At 38.9% G+C, this 27,389-nt stretch overlaps 1 protein-coding gene across 2 annotated transcripts in view; it reads right to left on the reverse strand.

Moving 5' to 3' along the window:
* The window catches only part of CDK14 (cyclin dependent kinase 14), a 556,073-nt gene that overhangs the window by 505,703 nt on the left and 22,981 nt on the right, over positions 1 to 27,389 (reverse strand). The window contains exons 1-2 of one of the 2 annotated variants that reach the window (XM_032484029.1): positions 17,832 to 17,954; positions 5,693 to 5,801 (exon numbers count right to left, since the gene is read on the reverse strand). The gene's annotated coding sequence lies outside the window, so the exon portion shown is untranslated. Of the gene's footprint in view, positions 1 to 5,692; positions 5,802 to 17,831; positions 17,955 to 27,389 lie in introns of those variants that run through there. The other variant, XM_032484028.1, reaches the window with a different exon arrangement.

The raw sequence follows: 27,389 nt of genomic DNA on the forward strand, positions 1-27,389 counted from the left end.
CATAAAGAGTAGCTATTGTAGTTATTAGGAAGCTGTGGGCCTTGCAGCAACTTATCCTTTGAGGTTTGAGCTCACTTTCCTCCTCCGTAACGCAGGGGTAATAACACGTGCCTCTCAGGATTACTATGAGGATTAAATTGATAATAAACCTGAGAGCACTTATAACACAAAGAAGGCATTCAATAAATATTAGTTCTTTCCCCACCCCTTCCTTCTCTAGCTCTCTATTGATTTAGACAGTTCTAAGGTACCCCTGATGAGACATGATGAGAAAGAGTCTAATTCCAAATACCTATTTATAGAAGAGTCTATTACTTTTACTGTCTCTACTAGTAAGAAGACTAAATCTGGAATGATTCTTTCTCTTGCTGAGAAAAGAGACCAGGGTCTTGTATTACAAATGACTATCCTTGTGGATATGACCTTTCTGCTTTACTGGCAAATCTCATTAATGACCAAATTATTTTCATGAAATTGTAGAAGACAAATATATTGCTGATCTATGACCATGTAATCAATCCTCTCACAAAGAGGACCTCCTCACAAAGAAACAGTTCTTCCCAAGTGTTTCCTTTTCTCTCATGAGTGAAATGACAAAGCGCTTAATAATCTATGGGAATAAATGCTGTTGATTCATGTGGTTCAATTATTTTGAATGGCACCAAGTATGCCTTCTCTTTGCAGCTTTGTGTACAAAACAAAGCCTGGTTTAAGATGAGTTAGGATGCGCAGGAGGGAGTTAGGGAACCAATTTTCACTGAACAGGCAGGAAATATGTCTAAAGCCACTTCCTCCATTTTAATCTGTGGGATAATGTCCATTTGGGTCTTTTCAGAAATAGTCTGTCAAGTTGCTGTTCCCTGTTGAGGAGAAGGGTGTAATGACTCTGAAGAGTAGCCCAACTGCATAGGAAGGCCCCATATCAGCCAGGATCCCAGCAAAAACAAATGGTACACTCTCCAAGGGAGTGAAAGTAGTTATCGTTGACGATGGATAATGGGTAGGTGGGCATCCATTATACTAGTTTCTCTATATCTGTCTATGTTTGAGACTGTCTATAGTAAAACATATGAAAACAGAGGAGTACAAAAGAGGGACTGAGGAAAGTGACTTACAAAGGTGTGGGCGGAGGTTACAGGAAAAGGAGGGAAAGTGATTCCTCCCTCCTTCCCCTCCACACCCCACCCACCTAGAACTGGCAACAGTGGGAAGTGCTGCCAGCAGCCATCTGGAAGGCAAAAGGGAGAGGGACCAGCCCCAGACACCCAGGGAGACCTTTAGCTGTAGGAAAGGGCCACCATCAGGAACTGTGGCTTGGGGATGGAGGAATGCAGCCACTGTCAGCCAAGGCCCAGTACTTAATTTGTGGAGCCCAGTGCAAACTGAAAAATCAAGAAAAAAAAAATGCGCTTCAAGGTCCTGCATTATGAAACACTAGCTTTTCTTCCACAGTCCCCCCACCCCACCAACTTGACTGGTCATGTTTTAAATGTTTTGTATTCAATAACATTCTAAATAAAGAAAAAATTAAAAGTTTAAATTATTAGCATGAACTCTACCACTTAACTTGTGCACTGTCAGTTTTAAATGCAATATAAGAGCATTTAATTTGCATGCAGAACCACTAAAATTAGCCACTCAGTATTTCATAGGACATACTTGCACTAGTATTTTTTTTCTTACTGGAACAGTGGAAACACTGCACAAAACTCAACTGTTTTATTTCACTTTTTTATACACATTGTACCAACACTGGCTGCCTTTGGTTTACTGATGAGTAAAGAGGGACTGAAAGGAAAAGGAACTATGGATTTCCCTATATTCCCTTTCCTTCTATGGCATCATTCTTAGTGTAAGTGGTTGGCTAAAATAGGGAAGTAACATGACTGAAAAAGGACATGACAGAGTGCCTTGGCTGTTTGGGTTTCTTAGCACACCACTGCCTTTTTTCCCCCTAAATTTGAAGCAAGTTTTGGTTCAAGTGGAAAGAGAGGCATTTCAGGCTTAATTAGTCATAAATGTGACAGGTTTACCTTGACCCTGCTTTGAGTCTCAGTGAACTCCCAAGTGTCATGGGTGCACAGGAATCCTATGCCTGTGGGGCATGGGAAATGCTCTATGCTAACGGGACAACCAGAAATGGCAGACATATCTCGTGTGTCTCTCCTCTGTTCACATATCAGACTTTATCACCAAATACATGTTCAAAGATAAACTTAAGAATTGCAGAATGGTGTCAACAAAGCATTAAACCAAGTGCAGGGCCCTTCTGAGTCTGGGGCCTTGTTGACTGCAGAGGTCACACACCCATGAAACCCACTCTGCTGCCAACCCTGACCAGGCAAGGAAGGGCCAGGAGAGTTAATGCTCCTTCTTCCAGTCCACCACCTCCTGCAGATGACCCCACTGGTGGCAAAAGAGCCAGAGATGTATCCAAAGAGGATAGTCTCCTAAGCTACAGACTAGGCGAGAGAAGGGTGGAGAGTGGGTCTGGGGGGGCAAACAGAATATCCAGCACAGGGTACTCCCAAATCTATTTCCAACAAATTTGGTTCCTTTTCAATTCATCTAAGATAACAAGGACCAGGTAGGCCCCAGGCGTGTCTCCAAATTTTTGTGGGGCCTGATGCTGATGCAATTTTGTGAGCCCTCTACAAAACAAACAAACAAACAAACAAAACAGAATTACAAATATAAATCTAGTACAAAAATGGCTATTTACTGAGAATGAGAAATTACAGTAAAATAAATACTGGAGCTTGGAAGGTCCAAGTCCCTTTCTTCTGAGGTCCCTTGAAGATATACCAGCAATGCCTACAGATAAATGCTTCCTGATCGCACCCTGGCTTCCCTCTCCCCACCAAGAGCACTCTATAACCCCAAGCAACAACTTCCATTCACAGGGGCCTAGGAAGTGAGGAGTCCTGAGGCTAAAACTTTATCAGCTTTATGGTAAATTCCTCTGTAGACCCAAAAACTTAAAATGTAGAATTAAGTGACTGGAGAAGCAAGCATTTCCTAGCAGGTGAAAAGGGTGGGCCCTTGAGCTGTGATGTGACCCCTCCCCTACTGCACGTAGACAGCGAGCCCGCGTGTTGGGCTCCTCTGGCTTAGTGCTTTTTCGCTGTAGTCAGGAAATTCCATTGAGTCTCAGGTATGTTAGGTAGGGAATCGAGAAGGTAGTGGACAGTCAGGGCCACCCCTTTGCATTCTCAGTGTCTTGTCTACCCCTTGCACTGCTGGTTGGCTAGGCTGGAATAAGCCAAAGGGAAAACGACTTTAAGGACTCATTGTTCTCAGTCACCTTCAAATTCTGACCAGATTTTTTGCTGTGGCCTAACCAACAGACTCCTCTGTAGACAGAAACTACTAGTAGGCTTTCTTCACAGCAGCTGAGGCAAAGGTGGAGGCAGTTTAGATTCAGGAGAAAGAAGGAGCACTTCAGTTGGATGGAAGGGCTGCCCTCAATGGGGCTCTGGGGTCTGAGCCCTGGAGGCTGAGCAGGAGCCCATGGGGAGGAAGGAAGAGGGAAGATGAGGACAAAAGAAGGGGACTCACAGGTAAATGTAGGGAAATGGAAAGGTGCTAAAGAAAGATTTCAAACTTTGCTAAAGCCCTGGTGTGGGTGAACTCACTATTTGCTCTAGGCATAGGGGTAGCTGCTGATACACGAGCGAAGAATACGTGCTTAACATGAGAGCATTTGATCTAAATAAGACAGAAGAAAGTAGTCTAAAGTGCCTAGGTTAAAATCTTGACCTTATTCCTTAATAGCTGTGAGACTTCGATCAAGAAACTCATTCTTTCTGTGTCTCAGTTTCCTTAGCTTTAAGATGAGGGTATGTTACATTACAGTATGTTATGTCATATCACGTCATATCACGTCATGTCACGTCCCATTATGTTATTACATCATGTTATATGGAGCTCACCTCATAGTGTCGCTTTGAGAATAGATAAGTTAACAATTATCAACTATCTATAATAGTTCTTAGTATGTATGAGTTAATAGAAAATATACATATTGGTCTCCACCCCATTCCCAGCACAGAGCTCCTAAAACCTTTGTAATTTCCTACGTGATAAGAGCACTAGGAGCATCTTTGATTCTAACGTTTGGTCTTTGGCCCTAGTTCCAGACACTGATCTCCTAAATCCCTTGGAATTTCCTGGGTGACAGCAGTGCCTTTTGTTCTAATAAAGTGACTCCTGGTGGGCTTTTGGATGGGAGCTGGTCACCAGAAAGACCAAGCCATGATTAGAAGCTTAGAATTTTCAGCCCACCTCCCATTCTCTAGAGAAGGGAGAAGGGCTGGAAATGGAGTTAATGATCCATCATGCCTACATGATGAAAACTCCCTAAAAATCCCAAAAGTATGGGGTTCAGAGAGCTTCTAGGTTGGTGAACAAGTGGACATGCTAGGAGAGTGGAGGGCTAGTAGAGGGCTTGGAAGCTCCATGCCCCTTCCCCCAGACTTTGCCCTTCATATCTCTTCCATCTGGATGCTTCTCTGTATCCTTTAATAAACTGGTAAACGTAAGTTTTTCCATGAGTTTGGTGAGATGTTCTAGCAAATAATCGAATCCAAGGGGGAGCAGGTAGCCAAGTCAAACAGAAATTGTGGGTAATCTGGGGAGGGGAGAGGGTTGCGCCTGGTATATAAACTGGCAAGGGAGAGGGACAGTCTTGCAAGATGGAGCCCTTAACCTGTGGGATCTAATGCTATCTCCAGGTAGATAGTGTCAGAATTGAGTTAAATGGTAGGACACCTAGCTGGTGTTGCAAAACTGCTTGGTGTGGGGAAAAAACCCACACATCTGGTGTCAGAGGCGTTGTGAGTGTGATAGTGGTGTGACTGTAAGAAAGTAGTGAGAATACAGGAGTAGTATAGGTTTTTCTTACATAGTGCACAATTAGTGCTTCACAAAAATGAGAAATTATTGTGAAATGACTCCAAATTTAGGGCTTATACACATTCGGGCAATATTTAAAGCGCTAGTATTTCTGCAACAGATGAAGAATATGACCCATTCATTTAATGATGTATAGTTTTACAAAAATTATGATTTTGAATGGGTGGATTTTTCCATGTTTAATCTCTAGCCAAAGATAAGTATTACGAAGTTTTCATTAATAAAACACAGTCATTTCTGAACTTTTCTCACCAAAAAGCAGAGTTACACTTTACCTTTTGATGCCTTGCTGATAAACTGTCCTACTCCACCATCCCCAAACACTGAGGAAAGGTTGTGCTTTCTCTTTAACTTTGGTCAGTTTATACACTAACATATGGAGGTCAGATGGAATACCAGATCCCACTGAGCAAATAGCTAGGTGGGGCTCTTTCCTCATTAAAGGCATTTAATTTAGATTAGAATCAAGTTTGAATAAAATAAACAGTTTTGAAAATGTTAGGGAAGGTTGATTTTTTTTTGCTTCTAGAGGTCAACTTGAAATAAAATAGGAAGAGTCAGACTTTCTGGACTCCTGTGCATCTCTGAGCAAGCACATCACATAACCTCACTGATTTCCATGTCTCCATCCACAGAAGAATCATGTGGAGAGCGTTGCCCAGCCCCGTTCCTAAGGTTCTTGTGAGAATTAAAAAAATTTTTTGTTGTTTAAAAAAACTGAAAAACAAAAACACTCTACAAATGCAAAAAGAATGTACACAAATAACTCTCTTCTTACCCGATTTCTTTTTTGCATGTCATTCAACAGTAGGTAGACTGGCTTATATGTCAGGAGCAACAGCCCTGAATTAATCCCATTCATGTCTTTGAAGTGCTCTTACCGGTATCTGCAAGGGAAAAAAAAAAACACAACTTGATTAACCAGTGTTCTTTAATGTTCCTTAAAAGTAAATGGTACCTGGCCAATAAGAGGTACTCAATAAATGTTTGTTGAGTGAATTTGAAAGTTCTATAATTTAAAACATTTGACAAGATTCCACTCCCAAGGATGCTAAAAGTCAAAACAATGACTAAAACAACCTAGTTACTAAGGAGATATAATTTTCTTGGAGAGAGAGTTGAATAATAACGGGAACCAGGGCCTTGTGGTAAATGCTCTTCATCTGGAACCGTTGTGGTGACGGTCCAGCATGAATGCATAATATCAACACGATTTAGCATTTCTATTAAAGAAATAAAGAGTGAAAGGTAAAAGTAAAAACTTGAAGGTGTTATTAAACTCTTCATTGTAACATAACGTTGGCAAAAAAATGCATGTGGATTTCATAAACTCTGTGAGTAAGCAGGACATTAGCAGTGTGTGTGCACAAGCATAGAACGGTGACCCCCTAAGGGGGAGAAAAGGGTTAAAGGGGTCTTATAGATTCAAGATATTGGTAACTGCTGGCTATAATTCATAAAGAAGGTTGGGAAAGGAAAAAAGGATTCTTTGTGGGTTTGTTTGTTTGTTCGTTTGTTTTGGTTTTTTAACGTGATATTAACAGAGACCATCTACTATCTGTCTTTTCCAACATTTGTCTAAATATTTTGTAGGTATTTGTTAGCAATTTTTTTTCTTTCTCAGAACAGCTTTATTGAGATACAATTCTCACATATCACGTAATTCACCCATTTAGAGTGTACAATTCAATAGTTTTCCCCCTATTCACAAGATTGTGCAACTGTTACCACTATTTAATTCCAGTACATTTTCATCACCCCTAAAAGAAACCCCTCCCTATTTGCAGTCACTCCTCATTTCCTCCCCTCCCCCAGGACAACGATTAATTTACTCTCTTACCTCTGTAAATCTGTCTGTCTATTCTGGACATCTCAAACAAATGGAATCATACAATGTGTGATCTTTTGTGATTGGCTTCTTTCACTTACATAACGTTCTCAAGGTTCATCCTGTTGTAACATGTATCTGTGTTTCATTTTTCTTTGTTGCTGAGTAATAGTCCATTGTATGGATACACCACATTTTATTAATTCTTTTAACCAGCAAGAGACATTTGGGTTGTTTTCACTTTGGGGCTATTTTGAATAATGCTCTTATCAACACTGCTGTAGAGGCTTTGTGTAGACATATATATCCATTTCTCTTGAGTATATATCTAGGAGTGGAGTGGCTGGGTCATATAGTAGCTCTGTGTTAACTTTTTAAATAAACTTTTAAAAATTTGAGATACAATTCACATACTATAAAACTCACCATTTTAAAGTATACATTTTACTGGATTTTAGTATAGTCACAAGATTATGCAACCATCATCAACATCTACTTATAGAAAAATTTCATCTCCCCAAATAGAAACCCTGTACCCAATATCCTTGAATTAATGTTGGATCAGTAAGCCTAAGAGTCCTTTGTTCTTTCTTTTGCCTTGGGAAAACGATTTAAAACACATTGTCATTTTTATTAAAATTGAAATTTCATCTGAGTGAAAAATAAGTACTTTGACTTTTTAAAATAATCGGTTTATTGAGATGTAATTCATATACCATAAAACTTACCCATTTAAATTGTACAATTTAGAGGTTTATAGTACCTTCACAAAGTTGTGTAATCATTACCACTGTCTAATTCCAGAACATTTTCATCATGCCAAAAAGAAACATTGTACCCTTAGCAGTCATTCCCCATTCTTCCCTCCCCTTAGCCTCTAGCAACCACTAATTTATTCTTTGTTTCTATGAATCTTCCCATTCTGGACGATGTTTAACTTCTTAAGGACTAAAAAAAAATTATTATACTATTGTCCATGAACCACTTCTTAGAAGCATAAATCACTTGGTTACACAATGTGTGTGTGCACAGGCACAGGCACACGCACACACACCTACTGTTTTTTGTCACTACTGACATTTTCACACCTCCATGCCACTTTGTTGTACTCACAGGTGAGCTCAGTACCTGTTAAAATACCAAAGTGGGGAAAATATAGGAAGCATACGGCAAACTATTGGTATCCTCAACAGAGAGATTTACCCATCTCCCCAGTAATCATATAATTTCAAACTAAAACAAGATAATTTTTTAATAAAAAGAAATCTCTTCCAAAAGAGAATCTCAACACTATAATACTCAGTATTGCTGAGGATGTAAGGAAAGAGTTACTCTCATACACTATCAATTGGAATTTAAAGTATGTATAACATTTCTCAAGCCCAATTTGGTGAGATGTATCAAAAATCTTTAAAATATTTGTACTTTTTGACCCAGAAATTCCACCTTAAGGAATTTAATCTAAATAAATTATTTTAGAACTCCCTAAAGATATATGTGTAGGGTTGTTTATTATCTCATTGGTATTTAAAATAGCAGAAAACAGGGGAAAAAAACCTAAATTTTTTTAACATTTTTTATTGAGTTAAAACCTAAATATTTTTAAGAGAAAGAGGTTAATTAATTAACTTCCAAAGAGCCATATGATGAATTACCAAATTGTTAAAAATTATATTGAGGACCAGCAATGAACAGTGGAATTTGAAATAAAAAACACAGTATCATGTACACTAGAACCCCCCAAAATGAAATTCTAAGGTATAAATCTAACAAAATATGTACAAGGTCTATATGAGAAAAACTACAAAACTCTGGTGAATGACATCAAATAAGCACTAAATCAGTGGAGAGATATTCCATATTACTGAATAGGAAGAGTCAATATTGTCAAGATGTCAGCTCTTCCCAACTAGATCTATAGATTCAATGCAATTCCAATCAAAACCCCAACAAGTTATCTTGTGGATATTGGCTAATAAAATACTCTAAAGTTTATATGCAGAGGAAAAAGACCTAGGATAGCCAACACAATATTGAATAAGACCAAAGTTGGAGTACTAACACTACCCAACTTCAAAACTTATGACAGTAAAGCTACAGAAATTAAGACTGTGTGAAATTGGCAAAGGAACAGACAAATAGATCAATGGAACAGAATAGAGAGTCCAGAAACAGACCATGGACTATTTATAGAATAAATACATATATTTACTTACAAATAAATATAGTCAACTGATCTTTGACAAAGAAGCAGAGGCAATACAATGGAGCAAAGATAGTCACTTCAATAAATGGTACTGGAACAACTAGACAGCCACAGAATGTCTAGATACAAAAAATAAATCAAGACAGAGTTTAGATCCTTCACCAAAATTAACTCAAGATGGATCATAACACCTAAACATAAAATATGAAATTATAAAATTCCTACAAGATAACATAGGAGAAAACCTAGATGACTTTTTCGATACACCAAAGGCACAACCCATTAAAGAAAATTGATAAGCTGGATTTCATTAAGTTAAATACTTGAAAAATGATGTAAAGAGAATGAGAAACAAGCCACAGACTGAAGGAAAATATTTACAAAAGACACATCTAATAAAGGACTGTTATGCAAAATATACAAAGAACTCTTAAAACACGACAATAAGAAAACAAACAACCCAATTTAAAAATGGGCCAAAGAATTTAACAGACGCCTCGCCAAAGAAGATAATACAGATGGCAAATAAGCATATGAAAAGAAGCTTCACATCATATGTCATCAGCAACATGCAAAGTAAAACAACAAGGAGATACCATTATACATCTATTGGATGTATAATGCAAAGTAAAACAACAAGGAGATACCATTATACATCTATTAGATGTATAATGCAAAGTAAAACAACAAGATACCATTATATATTTATTCATTGCTGGTGGGGAATGCAAAATGGTATAACCACCTTGGAAGACAGTTTGGTGGTCTCTTACAAAGCTAAACCTATTCTTCTATATCACCCAGCAATCACAGTCCTTCCCCTCAGCCCTCTGGGGGAGGTGGTTTTTCCTCTACCACCTTGTCCCCAGTTCTACGTGATCCCCTCACAGTGACTCCTGGGAGGCAACTGGCTCAATCCCAGCATCTCCGGACCTCAGAATATGGAACTTTTGTGTCTTCTCTCTGCCTGATGCAGGCTTTGAGGAACTTGGGGTCAAAGTTTCTTCTCCACCATTTCTTTCTATCTACAAACGAGACACTGACAGTTCTACTCTACCTAGACTGCCTCTTGCTGTCTTTAGGCTCTGTGAAGGACATCTTCCTCCCAGAATTCCAGATGCAGGGGGACAAGCCACCAAAAATTTTCTAGAAGTTTCCATTCTTCTCACAGTTTTTAAGGAGGAGGAAAGTAGAAAGTAAACTCTACAAAAACACCCAACCTCTCTATTCTCTCTCCTTTCTTCTCCCTTCCCTCCCCTTTCTTTTTCTGTTCTTTCCTTTCCTTCCCTTCCCACTGTGGATGGGAGGTGGCTGTGGGTCCTCTAGGTAAGCACAAAAGACTGAAGTTCTGGGAAGTGGTCAGGGCTTGAGGTGCAGATTTGAAAGGCATCAGCATAGAGGTGATGGTTAACGGTATGGAGTTTATAAGTGAGGAGAGATCGTGGTGCAGGGCAGAGTCCTAGGTCTCATATTTTATTATTAAGAAGTCTAAGAACTTAAGGAATAGAGATCCAAATGCTCAATATAAGATGATGGAGATGGTGGAGATGCTAACAGTTCTTAAGAAGAGGTCATGAGAATCACCGGGAACTTTTCCAAATCTGCCAGGAGAATAGGAGCCAAGCCCTGAAGGTCTCTTCCCCAGGAGTGGGCCTGGGTCTTAAAGCAGAGCTGTTTCCTCCTCTCCACTTAGGCTTTCCAAGCTGCCAGGCTGCAATCACCCACTTCGACCTTCATTTGAGGGTCACAAGTGGACAAGTGGATTTAGAGGAGCTCATCCCTGGGTTGAAGTTCCTCTTCCTTTACAAGCTGGGGGGGTCTTCACATGCAAACAGCATCTTCATGGTTGATTCCTCCAAATCTAAAGAACATTATTGCACTTTACATAATGCACCGAAAAGTATGGGAATTTCTTTGTCTTTGCAGAGGCCTGAATTCTCTCTCATTAGCAATGAAAGGAATGTTGTACTTAAAAGACTAATCTTTTACTCAAATTGAATCTTCACAACTATATTTATTAAGCTACTGTTTTGTTGTGTGAATGAATTATTTATATTAATTATCTATATAATATTGTATTTTAATTTTAAACTATATTCCATTTAGCAATAAGCACTTTTAATAGTTTAAAAAAAGCTGGAAGGGTAGCAATAAATTTTTTTTTAAAAACTCTGACATATTACAAGGTAAATAACGTAAACCTGGTGAAAGAGGAAAGGCCTCATCTTTCACTTTGTCAAAAAGTAGCTCCTAAATAGCAACCAGGGCTTTAGGGAAGGAAAAAAAGATCAAAATGAGCCCTTATGTACTCTTTCACCATGGCACTGGCCAATGGGAAGAGTAGAGGAAAGCTGTCAGTCTTTTTAAAACAAGGCTGTCCCTACTGTAAAAACTATCAAGCAATTTTATCAGGCAAGTGTTCTGGAAGGAAGTCTTTGAGCCAGGAATTCTTCACTGAAAAAGTTTCTTTTTCAATTACTGAAGAGAAAGGAACCCTTTCTGAAGATTGTCTTTGAGGGTTAGATGTCTGTAGGGATAAATGGATGGATGGATGGATGGATGGATGAGCAGGTGGACAAATGGACAGATAGATGATTGAGGGATGGAAAGATAGTCAGATGGACAGATGGAGGGATAGATGGATGGATGGATGGTTAGACAGGTGGGTGGACGGGTGAGTGGAAAGTATTTGTCTACATGAACACTTGGAATAGTCCTTAGAAGTGTTAGTTCCTTAAGAATTTATAGTTAATACCTAATTAAATCAACAATTAATTATTGAAAGCCAACGGCTAGCCCCTGTGTTTGGCACAGTCCCTGAAGTACATGTCCTTGACTTCGTGGAGCATACAAACCAGAGGAAGAGACGAAACAGCAAGCAAATTAATACATCAATTATTAAAAAATATGAAGTAATTTAAAGAGGATGATCATTATCATCTTAATTTTTTTTTTTTAATTCCATTAAATTAGAAACAAGTTAGTAGTGCCAATTCCTTCTTACAGGAGGAACACTGGCCACCACAGAGAGAGGGGAATCAAAGATCACATTTAAAAAAAATTAATATTGGCCAAGTTGCTTGATGTCCTGGCCAATTTTGCTGCTGCCAAAAAAAAGCAAGGGGAATCAATTTAATTCATATCTATATATGAAGATCAACTAAAAAAGTGCACTGCATAGAAAATATAATACAAATATACCAAACTCAGAAACATTTATTATAACTGAAATTTTAAAACATTTTATTAGATGTCTCTTTTCACTTTCTTTCCTATATATCTGTAATATCTAACTTATTGGAATTATTTAAAAAACACTACTACCATACTTAAAAGTATTCCATCACTACTGTATTAAGCTGCCCTCTGGTGGCTTTTAATTTAGTAAATATCTTTAACTGCCTTAGTATCTGATGTGAAGTATTATTTAAGGTACTAGTTTGTTTCAAACCGTATTAATTCTTACTTTCTGAATTTATTTATTTGGCAGAAACTTTGAAATATTTATTTAATAAAAATGGATGCTGGTTAATGTCCAGAACAGGGAAAAACAATTAGAAAATTCATGAAGCAGAGTTTGTACATGCAGTTTAACGAGTCATCACTTACTAGCTTTGTTTCTCTTATCATTATAGTACAAGAGTGACTAATAAGATCTCAGTCATAAAGCACAGAATATAACAATCAAAAGCATCTGAAAACTAAAATATATTTATTAAGTGATGTCCCTAATACATATTAAAGACTCTTGTATTATACAGTGCAATTAACCTTTGCAATGAAAGTATAAAATATTCTCATTAATGAATTGGCTAAATGTTTGTCAAAGACACAAATAATTTTATAGAGCTGTCTTTTAACTTCTTGCCAAAGATAAACATGATGTACCTTAAAAACAGATACTTCTAGTCAAACCAGTCCCTTATCTTTTGTAATAAGATGGAAACTGTCAGTCGCTTTTGTTTTATTTTGTTGAACTTTTTCCAGCATGACTGTAATACATACAGACCAATATATTTCAACCATAAGAGTTTAAAAGTTAGAATATCATTCAACATTTCCTATTATTATTCTTTTTAGATAAGGCAAGATCTATTTGGACACAATTAAATTATTTATCTTACATGTATACTCTGAGTTCAAGGAAAGGAGAACCCACTATATGAGATTAAACATTTTTTTTCAAATGTTCAAAAGTTCAACATTTTTTTAGGTATTTGAGTACCTTCTGTGTGCTGTGCCTGTGTGGTCTGCACTCTAGAAAAGAAGGTCAAACCAGAAAAGAAATTCCAAGTACATTTTAAGCTGTTGCTTCATCATGAGAAATAGTACTTGAGAGGAAAAGTACAAGAATCAAATGTTGAAGACATTTTGGATCAGAAAATAAAGATGAACAGAAACATGTAAGGGGATCACATGTTAGTGAAAAGCACTGAGGGAAATCAGCCATTTTCTAAAACAAATGTGTTATATTTGAACACAGAAGTTAAAATAAATCTGCAGCTATCTTCAGCAAAATTCAGAAGATCCATAACACTAGCTTTACCTAAGTAGATAACACATATAAAATGCTATTCATCTGTACCATCGAGTAATTGGCCATTATTAGTAGAAATGGTAGGATTTATGGATCAATTGTTATAAGAAGCTAAATGCAATTATTAAATTATTTTAAGCTGCTCAAATTTTTTCTTAAATTGATACATCATTTAAATACAGGGAAATGCACAGATCTTATGTGTATATTTTGGTCAGTTTTGAGAAAACTGACACACAGGTTTCAGTTCTGACACCTGCGTTCATCCACACTCCTATCAAGATAAGTAACGTTCTATCACAGCAGAAAGTCCTCTCAGCCCGTTCCCAGTCATTCCCCACCACCTCCACCCCAAGCAACTGCTGTTCTGATTTCTGTTAACCATCGGTTAGTTTGCCTGTTCTTGAGATCTTACAGTATGCACTCTTTTCAGTCTGGGTTCATTTACTCAAACGTAATGTTTGTGAGAGTCATCCTTGCTGTTATATTAGTAGTTAGTTTCTTCTTATTGCTGAGTTGTATCCCTCTGTATGAACAGGTCACAGTTTTTCCTTTCTCCTGCTTACGGATACCTGGGCTGGTTCCTCGTTATGGCTACCGGGAATATGGCTGCTATGAGCATTTACGTATAGGTCTTTCTGTCGTCATCTTTTCATTTCACTGGGGCATATATTTAGGATTGGGATTGCTGAATTGTATAAGGATATGTTTAACTTTATAGGAAACTCCCAAACAACTTCCCAGAGTGGTTATATCATTTTCTACTTCCACTAGCAAAACATGAGAATTTGGAGTTTTTATCCTCTTTCGTTTCAGCCATTCTAGTGGGTGTGTAGTATCTCATTGTGGTTTAAAATTATACTTTTATAAAAACTTAATAATGTTGAGCATTTTTCAAGTGTTTATTGGCTACTTATATATCTTCTATGTGAAGTGACCATTCAAACTTTTTTGCCTCTTTTTAAAGATTGGTATTATTATTATTATTATTATTATTATTATTATTATTATTATTATTATTATGTTTCAGGCATTCTTTATATATTTTGGGTGCAAGTCCTTGGTCAGACACATGTGTTGTAAACATATTCTTCTGTTCTGTGGCTTATCTATTCATTCTTTTAACATTGTCTTTCAAAAGTGTTTAATTTTGACGAAGTCCAATTTACCAATTTTTTTCCCTTTTGTGGTTAGTACTTTCTGTGTTTTCCTCAGGAAATCTTTGCCTGCCCTGAGATTGCAAAGATATTTTTCTGATTTATCCTAGAAGCTTTATCATTTTATATTTTATGTCTAGGTCTATAATCCATCTGGAATTAATTTCTGTGTGTGGTGTGAGGGATGAGTTAAGTTTCATTTTTTCCTACATGAATATCTAGTTGTTTCTGCACTGTCTGATGAAATGACTTTGTTCAAGTTTAATTTCACTGAAATTATGTCAAGAAAGAGGGAACTCTTAAAAGATGACTGAAAAAGGGGAAATTAGGAGTAAAATAGGACACGATTCATACTTGAGTCATTCTTTGAACTCATACAGCAAACATGCACAGATGACCATTCATATTTTTAAAAAATACAGCCATCACACATATGAATTTCTGACAGTTAGATCTAGTCTCTGAATGAATTAACTAAACTATTTTACATGGAAAGAGTGCTCTCTATCTGCAGCAGAATCCTGACTTTTTTGAAAACTTGCAGTATCTATTTCACTAAGGGCCTCTGAAGGCATTTAGATACTTTTGGGTGGGGAGAGTGATTGACAATCTTCAGCAGACCTATAGACTGAGCAACAATCAAGCCGAGATCTCTTCTAAATTGAAGAGTGTTAAGGACTCGAAGGAGTTAGACTGCATGTGATGACACAGACTGGGCTGGGGCAGGCTTTACACCAGGACAAGAAGGGAAAACTAGATTTTTCTCTATCTTTAGTCCTGAGATGAGATGGGGTTTGTGTTCTAGGTAGGCGGTAATTTGGAGGAGGCATAAACATGAGGTAGAAGGGGGATGGGGTTGGTGAGCAGCATTTTAGCAACACATCAAGGAGTAAAGCCAAGGTCAGAACTCCCCTTGGAAAGGTGTAGCCATGAACCCCTGAAGCACTCCTCTCCAGTGGCTGATTTTCTGCATGTATTTTCATTTCATAGACTCCCAAGTTCTTGGTAAAGTTATAGCTAGCTCTTGCTTTGGGAAGTTAAGAGAGGGGCTGTGTTTCAGCTTGGAGTGAGACTGAAAGTGTAGGGAGCAGCAACCTCAAAAAGGTGACCTGTGAAAGGCTTAAAGAATAAACAGAAAAACTTTGCAAGCAGAATACAAACCACAGAGAGAATATCAAGTGTTTGGTTTTGATGTAACAAATTCCAACTTATGTGAAACACTGTGTATTTATTGTTAGGATTTCTATGTTTTTAAGAAGAAAATTCAGACCTAGAAAAGGATTAATCAGAGGCAGAGAGTAGGGTCACACAAAATTTGATTCTTTTTATAAAAGGCAGTTTGAAAGGTGAAAGGTAAATGAATGTATGAAAGGAAATCTATAGCATAAACGTTATATTCATGAGGTGATCTTAGAATTGTCTGACTTACACAAGATCATCTAAATGAGTGCTTCTCAAACTTTAATGTTCAATGTTTAAAGTTGAAATTAATGTTACATGTCAATTATGTATCAGTAAATTTAAAAAAAACTTTAATTTTCATAGAGATAATCTGAGGATTTTGTTTACATGTGGATTCTGATTCAGTAGAACCAGAATGGGACTTAACAGTCTGTATTTTTAACAAGTCTAAAGCAGTGGTTCCCAGGCAAACACAACACTATGTCCAAAAGCTCAAAAGCAAGAGCAATTATGGTGAGTTCAAGGAGCTGAGTGAAGTTCAGAAGGACCAGTGTGTATGGTAGCACAGGAGACAGGCTGCTAAAGTTGTTGGGGACCAGACTTCACAGGGCTTTATCAATAAGGTGACCTCTTATCCCATTTTCTCAGATGGTCTCAGTTTATGCTCCTGTTCCTTCATAATAATTAGCAGTACTCCCTTTCACTCTCCAAAGTGAAGCCCCATTTGGATGAGAAACTAAATGATCACACTACCTATAGGTAAAACTTCAACGTTATCTTCGTAGGAAGATATTGATGAATTTTAAGCAGAGAATTGACATTTTAAAAGTGTTTTGAAACAATCCCTCAGGCTGCAGAGAGAACAATGAATTGAAGACCAGTTAGAAGGCTCTTACAGTTATGCAGGCAAGAGACGATGGTGTCCTGGAGTTGTGGCACTGTGAATGGATAAAAGTGAACAGAATTGCAAACCACTACAGAAAGAGGAAGATAACAACTGCGTGTATGCACAGGTGGAAGTCAAGTTGACCACTTTTCTAGTTTGGGCAGGCAGGAACGGCATTTGCTATGACAGAGAGAAGAGGAAGAAAAGGAGGATGGGGGTAGTAGTTAATAAATCTAGTTCTGCACTTGCTGAGAGGAACTGTTGGATATATGTATCCAGAGCTCATAATGAGCCAGTGATCAGTTTGGGATTCATCAGGAAGTCAGATTGCCCAGGTCAAGCATATAGAGTGGGAAGAGCAGATAATCTGGGGTCACACTGCATTTAATGAGAAAAAAAGAGCCTGCAAAAGAGGCAGAAATGAAGCGTTCCAAAAGATAGGAGAAAAACTAGGGAATCTTGTATAATTGCTACGAAGGAAAGAAGACATTTGTGAGGGAAATGAGGTGTACTGAATGATTCAAAACTGTCAAGTAAAATAAGGTCTGAAAATTCCCACGAGATCCATTGGAAACACTGGTGAGAGGAGTTTCTCTGGGGTTCCTGGGGATAGAGACTACATTGCAATGAAATGAACAGGAGGCGAACGGAAGAGAAGGGAAATGAAGGGAAGAGAAATCGAGTGTAGATAATGCAGGAAGTTTGGCTCTAAAGAGGAGGGGAGAAACATAGCTGTAGCTGGAAGGGAAATTGGAAGTGAAGGTTTCCTTTCTTTGAAATAGATTTTCCATTTGTATTTGCAGATTAGAAGGAGCAGGTAGAAAGAGAAGACTTGAAGACGTGGGAAAGAGAAGCATGTGAGGATCCAGATCATAGATGAAGGTTGTATTAGTTATCTTTTGCTACAAAATAAATTGCCCCCAAATTCAGTAGCATAAAATAGCAAATATTTGTTATCTCATAATTCCAGTGTGTCAGAAACCAGGACACAGCTTAACTGGGTGCATCTGGCTCAAGTTCTCTCATGAACATGCTGTCAGGCTATTTGCTTGGCCTGTGGTCTCACTGAATGACTCAGCAGTGTGGGGAGAGGAAGGGAGAGGACTTCTATACTTACTCACCTATCATTGTCAGCATTCAGCTTCTCACAGGCTGGTGAGCCAAGAGCCTCAGTTCCTTAATGGCTCTCAGCTAGAGGCCTCCCTTAGACCATGAACCTCTCCATAGGGCACCTCACAACAGAGCAGCCGGCTTCCTTCAGGGTCAGTAAGTGAGAGAGGAAGAGAGAGTTAGAGTACCCAAGACAGAAGTCGTAATATTTTTGTTAACCTAACCTCAGAAGTGACATTCTATTATTTTGACTGTATTCTATGTCTTGGGAGAAGTCACCTGTGTCCAATCTTCATTCAAGGGGAGGGGATTTCACAGGGTATGAATACCAATAAGTGGGAGTCATCGGGAGACATCTCACAGACTGCCTGCCGCAGAGTGATAAACTTTAAACAGAAGAAGAAGACCTCGTCCCTGGTAGTTGAAAAGAAGGGAAATGAGTTGAATCTAGATAAGGGAACTTTGGGATAATTGTCATGAGAATGGAGAGAGGACTTTTCAGATGGCTTCTATTTTCTATGCCAAGGAAGACACACAGTCTTTTTCTGAAAATAAAGAGAGAATTGAAGTTTTGATAGTAGAGAAGGTTTGAACAATCCCTATTGAGTATAAGAGAAAGAAGTGAGTTGAGAACCACTGAATTAACTGGGAATATTTTGGACCCAGCTGAAGTGGGTATCCACCAATTTAAAGTGAAATCAATCTGCTGAGCAGGGTGATTTTTCTCCAGCAGCAATTGGTAATAGGCAAGAGGAAGTTCTCCATGGCTACTTTCTGATGATTGCCCACTTTCCCTTAGGGTGACATGGAAAGCATGAAAAATTGCTGAGGCTGACACCAAAATTTATATAACCATAAAATTGAACAAAATAGCTGCCAGTGTCAGAGTCTAAAAAAAAGAACCTGTCACACAGAGTTTCATTTGCCACAAAATTCAGAGTCAGGTTAGCACAAAAAAGGCCAGGCTGCTAACTTATATGCCACAAAGTTGCTTGTTTATCTGCCATCACTGGAATTCATGCTTGCTAAAGGTAGTTAAACCCATCTACCACAACAGAGTGTTAGAAGTCTTTCATTGATTATTCTGGAAATGATTTTTTTTTTAATGAAAAATCCTCAAAATCAATTTTTGAGAAATAGGTTCACCTATTTACTCCACCTTCTGAATAAAAGCTAATGAAAGCTCTACTCTGATGCTTTTATTTCTTATCTATAAAACCTAGTCCTATACTAAGAAGAATGAGACAATTTCCCTAGACTAGAGGCCTGGATAGTGATGGAGAGTAGACAGCACCCTTTTGCTGTTGATTCTTGGCCAAGTGAGCTAATCACGTGTCAGCTGCCTGGACAACACTTGGCCGCTGCAGTGGAGGGAGGGCTCTGACAAAACCTGACATACACAGTCCTGTCGCACACCCTTGAGTGCCTGTGTTGTTTGATCATGAAGGTGAAAATATTCAGGCTCCACAGCCTGACTTCACTCGGCCTTGCCTCACCTCTTTCTTTATATTCAAGTGCCTAGTGAACAAGGGACCTCCAAAGACTGGAACATAAAAAGGCAACGTAAGGCAAAAGGAAACAAAATTTTGCTAATCCGGAGAGAGCTTAAAGCCAAGACACAAACATGGAGAGAAGACAGAGAGTTAGATTTTTCTATAGCTGAGATTTTCTCAAACAGGAGAGTTGGAAGGACAGAGAAACAAGGAAGTTGAAGATTAACCAGTAGGCCTGGCTGACACATTGCTCATGATAGGGTAGGACACGGAGGCAGGAGAGGCTGAGAGACGTGAAGAGAGTAGAAATGCTGGTGGGTGGTGTTTAAAGCAAACCAGAAGTGATGAGGATGACTGAACCACTGGGCTAGAAAGGGAGGCAGTTATAGCCCTAAAATGGGCTTTAAATTCATGTTCTCTGGGAGTTCTACAGTGTTATCATGGTGTAATGGGTTTTGCCGACTAACTGCTATGCATGCCATGGTTTATATGGGAGAATGCTTTCCAGATTCCTGTGTTTTTACAGAGATTTATTCACATCTCTTCTGTCAAGTGGAGACTCCTACCTAGATCTTGTAAGAGGAAGAGAATAGCCGAAATAGGCCTGGAAAATCAGTAGTTATGACATTTGAGAGATTAATTATGTAACAGGTGAAAATCCTTCCTGACACAAGATTGCCCTTCAGGCAACATATTCCTTCTAAATATCTTTTCCTTACTATTAAGGGGCAAATGCTCACCATAGAAAACTCAGGAAACTGATCCTTCATTTACCCATTCATTCAGTGAAAACACAGAGAGCCTTGCTGGCTTGGTTAGAGTCACAGGGCTATAACGATGAATACGACAGATAATGTTTTTGCTTTCCTGGGCCCTACTCCCTAGTGAGGGAGACTGCTAAGGAAAAAGCATACTATTTCAGTTAAGGAAAAAATAATCAGAGCAATGAGATGGAGGATGACTGCTGGGTAGGGAGGGGAATGGAGACACAGCAGATGCGGTGCTCAGAAAAGGGCCCCCTAGAGGAGGTGACAGTTGAGCTGAAATCTGAATAATGAGAAAGGATCAGTCAGAACTGGGAGAAGGATATGTTGAGAAAAAATTGCCAAGCTCTTCAAACGGGAGAGATGTTAGCTGAAGCTAGGAACTGACCAAAGCCCAGTGGGGCTGGAGTTGAATGAGCCAAGCAGAGAGCTGTCAGAGATTCATACAGACCAGCTCAAAGGTAGGATCACAGAGGACCTTGCAGACATTGTGGGAAGGGCTTGCATTTTGTCCTAGGTGCAATGCAAAGCCATGTTGGGATTTTAGGCAAGGGAGACACATGATTTTGTCCATATTTAAAAAGATGACTTTGGCTGTTTTGTGAAGAATAGGGAAAGGTATAAGAAAGTATAAAAAGAAAATCAAATCTATGAATATATTTCCAAAATCATAATTCTAATACAGGTACAATTTTGTGTCTACTTTCTTCATTCCATGTCATGAAGCTATAACCATGTCATAAAGTCATTTGAAATAATTTTTTAAATGAATGCATGAAAGTCCTGTCTGTGTCTTACCTTAATCTATTTCACCATTCCTCTATTGTTGGGCAAATAATTCCAATTTTGCCTGTTTTAACTATGGGAGCTATAGTTATATTTTTATTTAATCTTTGACTACATTTTCCTCCTCATCAGAATCCAGTCCTATATGTGGAATGGAACTAACAGGATCAAAAGATATGAGTGCTGGATTTATTTTCATCTTGGTGAAGCCAAGAACTACATGGCCCAGAAATACGTTCCCTGCATGCTCAGAGGTAGAGTTGGCCGAGAGAGGAACTCCTGTGAAGTCTGGCAGCAGAAGTGAGGCAGCAGCTTTGCTTAGTCTTTGGAAGTCTTTGTTGTCAGAAGCTGAGCTGCCTGGTAGGTTCCAGGTGATCCTCACGCTTCTCTTGGCATGCAGCCCTTTTTCCAGACTCCTGGCCCTGCTGATGGACAGAGGCCCTAGATTGGGTGCCTGATGCCTGACTTTGGATCCCCAGAGGCAATGGCCTCCCAGAGATCTCCCAACAAATCCGAATCCCCCTTTGCATGCCCACAGCAGTGTCTCAGATCTGCTCTACCTTGTCCACCCATCTCAGTGCTTGAGGATCGGTCAGTGTCTCACTGACTCAAACCCCCATCAGGGCTTCACTTCCCAGCTTTTCCCACAGTTGTGTAAGGTCCATTCATATGATAAATCCCATACTCTGTAACACTCATAGTAGTTCGCTTGCCTGAGGCACACTATGTGCATATTCTGATGGGTCTTGTTACATATTGCCAGGTTGCTCTCCTGAAAACTCACAACCAGTTATATACCCACCAGAGGTTTATGGAAATGCTTATCTCACCACCCTCTCAACAGTGCTGATATTTCATATTATGCGGAAAAGTTGGTATCCAGTCTTAATTTATTCCTTTTGATTATTGATGAAGTTGAACTTTATTTTTCTGTGCTACTTTGATACCTTCCCTTTTCTTTTTCATTGAAGACAATTACCATGTTTGTAAAGTTTTTTTTTTTTTAATTTTGAGAAAACTTTGCAGCAACTTTATTTGTATTTCTCCCTTTTTGTCCATCTTTCCACTTGTTGGCACTTTCTGCCTAAGTTCCCTTATACATTATAAGGTAGTGGCTGTTGTGTGTGTGTGTGTGTGAGTAGCAATTTTTTTTTTTGAGAGTTATGTTTTATTTGGCGGGAGGACTCGAGCCAGGATGACAGCTCCTCACATGGCTCTGAAGGATTGCTCCGAAGAGGTATGGGAGGAGCTAGGATATATAGGAGCTTTACAACAAAGACCAGGTAGTTGGAACAATAAATGATTACTTGTTACCTAAAGAAAACCAGGCATCTCAAGTTCAAGAATTTAGTGCTTTTCTCTGTATGGGAGGAAGCCAGAGTTGGGCTCATTGTATTCATTCCTTTGACAAGCATCTAGCTATCTAGGGCGTTTTATTTTGTCCTTTATTATTCCAAGTCCGCTCAGAGTGCACCATTATGAGTGGCTGCAGAGGCTAGGCTGCAGGCCTGTCCTCACTGGGGGGTGGCGGCAGCTGCTGATGCCTTGGATTCAGTATTTTTTTTTTACTGATATGGTTGCAGTATTTTTGTTCACAGTGTTCCCCTTTTGTCTTAAATTCAACCAATATTTTGGGAGACATTTCGTGACCAATTTTGTCCCACGGTGCTAGGAAGGCTCATTCCTAGATCAGGTGAAGAATCTGTTGACATGCCACTCAAAGTGCTAGTTTTTGGATTAGGCCCTGTTGATCCTAAAAATTCTCTGGATCACCTGTCTTACTAGTCTATTATGATCCAAGAGATGTTTACCCCTCATTGCTCATTCCCATACCTAGAATCACACTATTACAATTATTCTATGCAGGGTTATAAATTTTATCTTTTTCCTCAGGATGTTTAGCCATCATCAGTCTTGTTGGAGGCCTAGTTACACATTGGGAAATGTAAGAGACAACAGTCTTATAAAATAGACAGGATATAAGTAATACAGCTAGTAAAGCAATTTTTAATATGTGTGAAACCTTTTCTACGAGGGCTATTTCTTCAGAAAGATGTTTTACTAAAAATTAGAAGGGTTTAAGAGATTTAACAGAAAGCCCTACCAATAACTTTCAGCATCTGTTATACATGCCTTTATATTACACACACACACACACACACACACACACACACACACACACCCCTTCTTCTATGGTTGCCCAGTTAGAATACTAATGTATATTATCAAGCAATTGTGGAGCTGACTTCTTTCCCCGTTGCTATTATGGCAATTACTTTCCAGTAAGAATAAGCAATAAGACCTAATTTTCTGAATTGTTGGATGATAGTAAGTCCTTATTTGGCAGGTAAGTGGGCATTGTAAATAAGAAAGTCACTTTGAAAAGAAACTAAAAGCTGAATTTATAAGCAATTTAGGACCAAAAACTAAGGAACAAGAAAATATTCCCATAACAAGGGATTAGAATAAAAATCTAAAAAGCTCTGGCAACCCAGGCAACTTCTTTCTCATTTGCCCTGTCTCTGGTCTTTGGTCTCTCATTTCCACTCTCCTGGACTTCTCTGTCTTTTCCCATCTTTTTCTTTATGCCAGCCTTTGCTGCTTCTGTTACCTAGTAGCCCTTTCGCACTTACTGTACTCCACTGCATTGCCTATTTATGGTCTCTGTCCCCATGAACGGTCCCTTAACATCCATTTGCTCTTTGTTCCACAGTAAATCATATTCTACCTAGGCCCCTGACTGCTTAGATATATGCTACATTTTTCAACCTTCCTTGCAGCCACCGATGGATTTATAATCCTCTTTTAAAAAGAAATAATAAGTGAAAATTCCAGCCCATGCCCTTAAAAGGAGTGTGCGTTTCCTTTTCCACCTTCCCGCTGGTTGTGATGTGGAGATGCTGAGAGTCAGAGAAGCTGCCCTGTGCCCAGAGAGGAAGTCAGTGCAAGAGTGCACAGCCACCCTGTGGGCCTGGCTGTCCACCTCAGGACACAATGTGGGAGAGAAATTTCCACCTCTTCCATTCTGGGATCTCTCTGTCATAGAGGCTTACATAGTATTCTAGATGGAATATATCCTTCAATATTTGAATCCTTACAAGGGTGGGCAGGAGGACTTTTCTTTTGTATAGTTGTCCCCAATCTTTAGAGGAGCTCATATTAGGCACTCAAAAAATATTGGTTAAATAGTGTTATGAGCTGAACTGTGCCCTTCCAAAATTACTGCTTTGAAGTCCTAACCCTTAAGTACTGCAGAATGTGACTGTGTTTGGAGACAGGGTCTTTAAAGAGATAATTAAGGTTAAATAATGTCATCAGACTAAGTCCTAGTCTAATATGACTGATGGCCCTGATAAGAGGACATCTGGACACAGACAGACACAGAGGAAAGACCATATGAACACATAGAGAGAAAACCAGCCATCTATACCATCTACAAGTCAAGGAGAGAGGCTGCAGAAGAAACCAACCCTGCCAACCCCTTGATTGCAGACTTCTAGCCACCACAATCGTGAGACAATAAATTTCTATTATTTAAGCCACTCAGTCTGTGGTAATTTGTTATAGCAGCCCTAGTTAATTAATACAAATGTTTAAATGATAGGGAGGTTTTTAGAAGTTTCGTTTTGTTTTTTAAATAAAAGAAGTCCTGGGGGACTGATCCTGGTTAGAAAAAGAACAGAAAATATTTCTCTTCTTTTACTCAAGGACAACTTCAATGTATGCTAAAATCACTTAAATATAAAGTAAAAAGAGACCATAAAAACTAAAGGTAAAGTTCAATATTTTCAAGTTTGCTGATGATTTGAGTCACTGTGGACTTAGTAATTGACTAGAAATCTAATTACTGCTGAGAAATTCAGAGGAAAAAATCTTTCTTTATGTTAAAATCCCCAAGAACACTGCAAATTGCACCACTCACATTATCCACAGTAAAAATCACTGCTTTAAATAGAACTTTCTTATATTGCAGAAGAGTAAATTCTTGTTGTGACAGTAATCATAGAATTTCAAGACATGCTCAGATCGAAAAAAAAAAAAAAGAAAAGAAAAGAAAAATCACACCCTCCATCTACAGGAGCAGCAGAAGTTGCTTCTTAGAGAACTGGGGATGACTTGTGTTTGTGCTAACACTCTCCAAAGTTTATGTTATGATATTCACTTAAAAAATCCACATGTACCACTTTACATTCTGGACTTTTTTTTTTTATTAAAAAAATCACACACTTAATTAAAGCCTGATTTTATAGGGAACATAGTGATTAGTTACTTGAAGTTGGTAAAGTATATGCTTTTTCCGTTTATTCTCATGTAATGTTCCATGTGACCTCAAGAAGTTAATTTTGAAGGTTTAGAGTCTCTGCTAGGGGACCAGAATTCTGAGCTGAACCTTTATGAATTGTTACTAAAACCAGACAGGCACTGGAGATAGGGAATAAGAAACAAAGCTGTTTGAATACACATATACATCATCTTACATTCTGAACACAAACTGTCGACAAATAGTAGAGCCAGTTATCAAAGGAGTATTTACTTCACATGTTTGGACTGCCCTTACTGATGAAGCTGATGATGAAGAATTGATGCTTTCAAGAATATAGGATTCATTAAATTGTTTGAGTCTTTCTCTGACATTTATCACATCATAGCATATTTTCAATTGTCCCTACTGTTGGATGTTATAAATTTAGCAATACTTTCATGACTGGATTATTGTTTGGCAGTTTATAGCTCCTTTTGCTCATAAACTAGGAGGATGCAGGTATGAGGCAGGTGGTATCAAGGCAAAATGGGGCTGACAAGGAAGAAAATTTATACTGGACAAAGAACTCCCTCCCCACCAGGATGCAGAGGAGGGAGATGGAGGAGCTTTCTCATTTACAGAGATTGGTTAGATCAAGGTTAATCTGCAGCCTTAGGACGCACAGCAGCACAGACATGAGTCATTCACACAACACCATCAAGAAGCCTATCAGACATGATTCTTTCAGTCGGCAAGTGACAGAAACCTCACCCCAAACTGGCCTGAGCAAAACCCAAATGAATTAGCTCATAAAACTGAACGGTCCCAGGAGAGTGTTGGCTGTAGATGTGGCTTATGTGCAGACTGACATGATACAACTATAACCCAGTTCTCTCTATCTCTTGGTTTGGCTTGGTTCTTCTCCAGTGTGTTGGGTTTACCCTAAGACAGGTTCTACCCTCATGGTTGTGAGATAATTGCCTGTAACTAAGTGCCATCCTTAGATCCAGATAAAAGGGACCCTCCCCTGGATCCTGAGCAATTCTCTGGTTGTCCTTCAGCATGCCCCTCCTCATGGGGCAAAAAGCCTCTGGAGCCAGTCACCTACTCTCCTGGAACCTTCTCACATCCCTCTAGATCACACTCTGGGTACCACGGACCCAAGATTCCCTGCCAAAAATCTCCAAGCTAGTTCTCAGCCCTGAGTGGACCCTTTCCTTTAGTCCATCCCCCTTGAGGGTGAACCAAACTGACCATTTGCATATCTTTGGGCCCAAGCATTGTTCGCTGTTTGCAGATGATGTGTATGGAATCTGGACAAGCACTTTGGGGTGTTCATACTTGGTTTATGAGTCCTCTTATGGCACAAAATTGAGGCAGGAGTGAGAAGAAAAGGAATTAGGCTAAAGTATGTGTGATCTTTTCAGCCAGCCATGTTCCTGAGCAGAAATCTGAAGAGTATGAGAAATCTGATGAGTATGGAACCTTGTCTTCCAGATCACTATGAAAGTATATTTGTTCATGTAGGAGAAAAGAACATTTAACATTGTGTTTGATTTTATAATTTTTACATATTTAAGCATATGGTTCTATGTTTACAGGCCTCCATTTGTCTTCTTGCTCTGTGACCTGCAAATATTAGAGTTAAAGCTGTCGAACTTAAAACTTTTCAGATTTGAATTTAAACAAAGAAAAGAGAGCAACTATCCTACAACTCCCATAGGAAGTCCTGACATTTTCTCTGCTTCAGCTATCTTAGGTCATATTCCTACCTCTGAACCAATCACTGTGGGAATAGGACATCCTGAGTCCCAAACTCCACCTCTAGGGCTTAGAACAGAGGCCCACCAAGTCTACTTTAACTAAAGCAGAGGAAGGCTAAATCCCAAGCAAAATTTGGAACTGTTGCTAGAAGAAGGAATGGGTATTTAAGCTAGAAGGCCAGTTATAATATTAGGAAATTTTGTCTGGTTCTAAGATATTGATGGCTTGTTTTACAGGATGGCCTGGCAGGAATTGGTTGATCCTAGGAGAAGACGCATCACTATTAGGTAAGGAAGGTGAGAAGGCAGACAGGGCAACAGAGGCAGACACTGTATCTATGGGCAAGCCAATCCAGGAGAAGGGACAGGAGAAAGAAAGCTCTAGAGCAGGAGTTCCCAGGCATCCCAAGGCATATCAGAGACTCAAAGTTTATCAAACAGCCCAGGAATCCAGGTCTGGTATGATGAGTTAATTCTGAAAAGCTTGCAGATAGTCTGAGGAGCCTATGCTTAGATAAAA

This window comes from Camelus ferus, chromosome 7, assembly GCF_009834535.1.
Source record: "Camelus ferus isolate YT-003-E chromosome 7, BCGSAC_Cfer_1.0, whole genome shotgun sequence".
NCBI lineage: Eukaryota > Metazoa > Chordata > Mammalia > Artiodactyla > Camelidae > Camelus > Camelus ferus.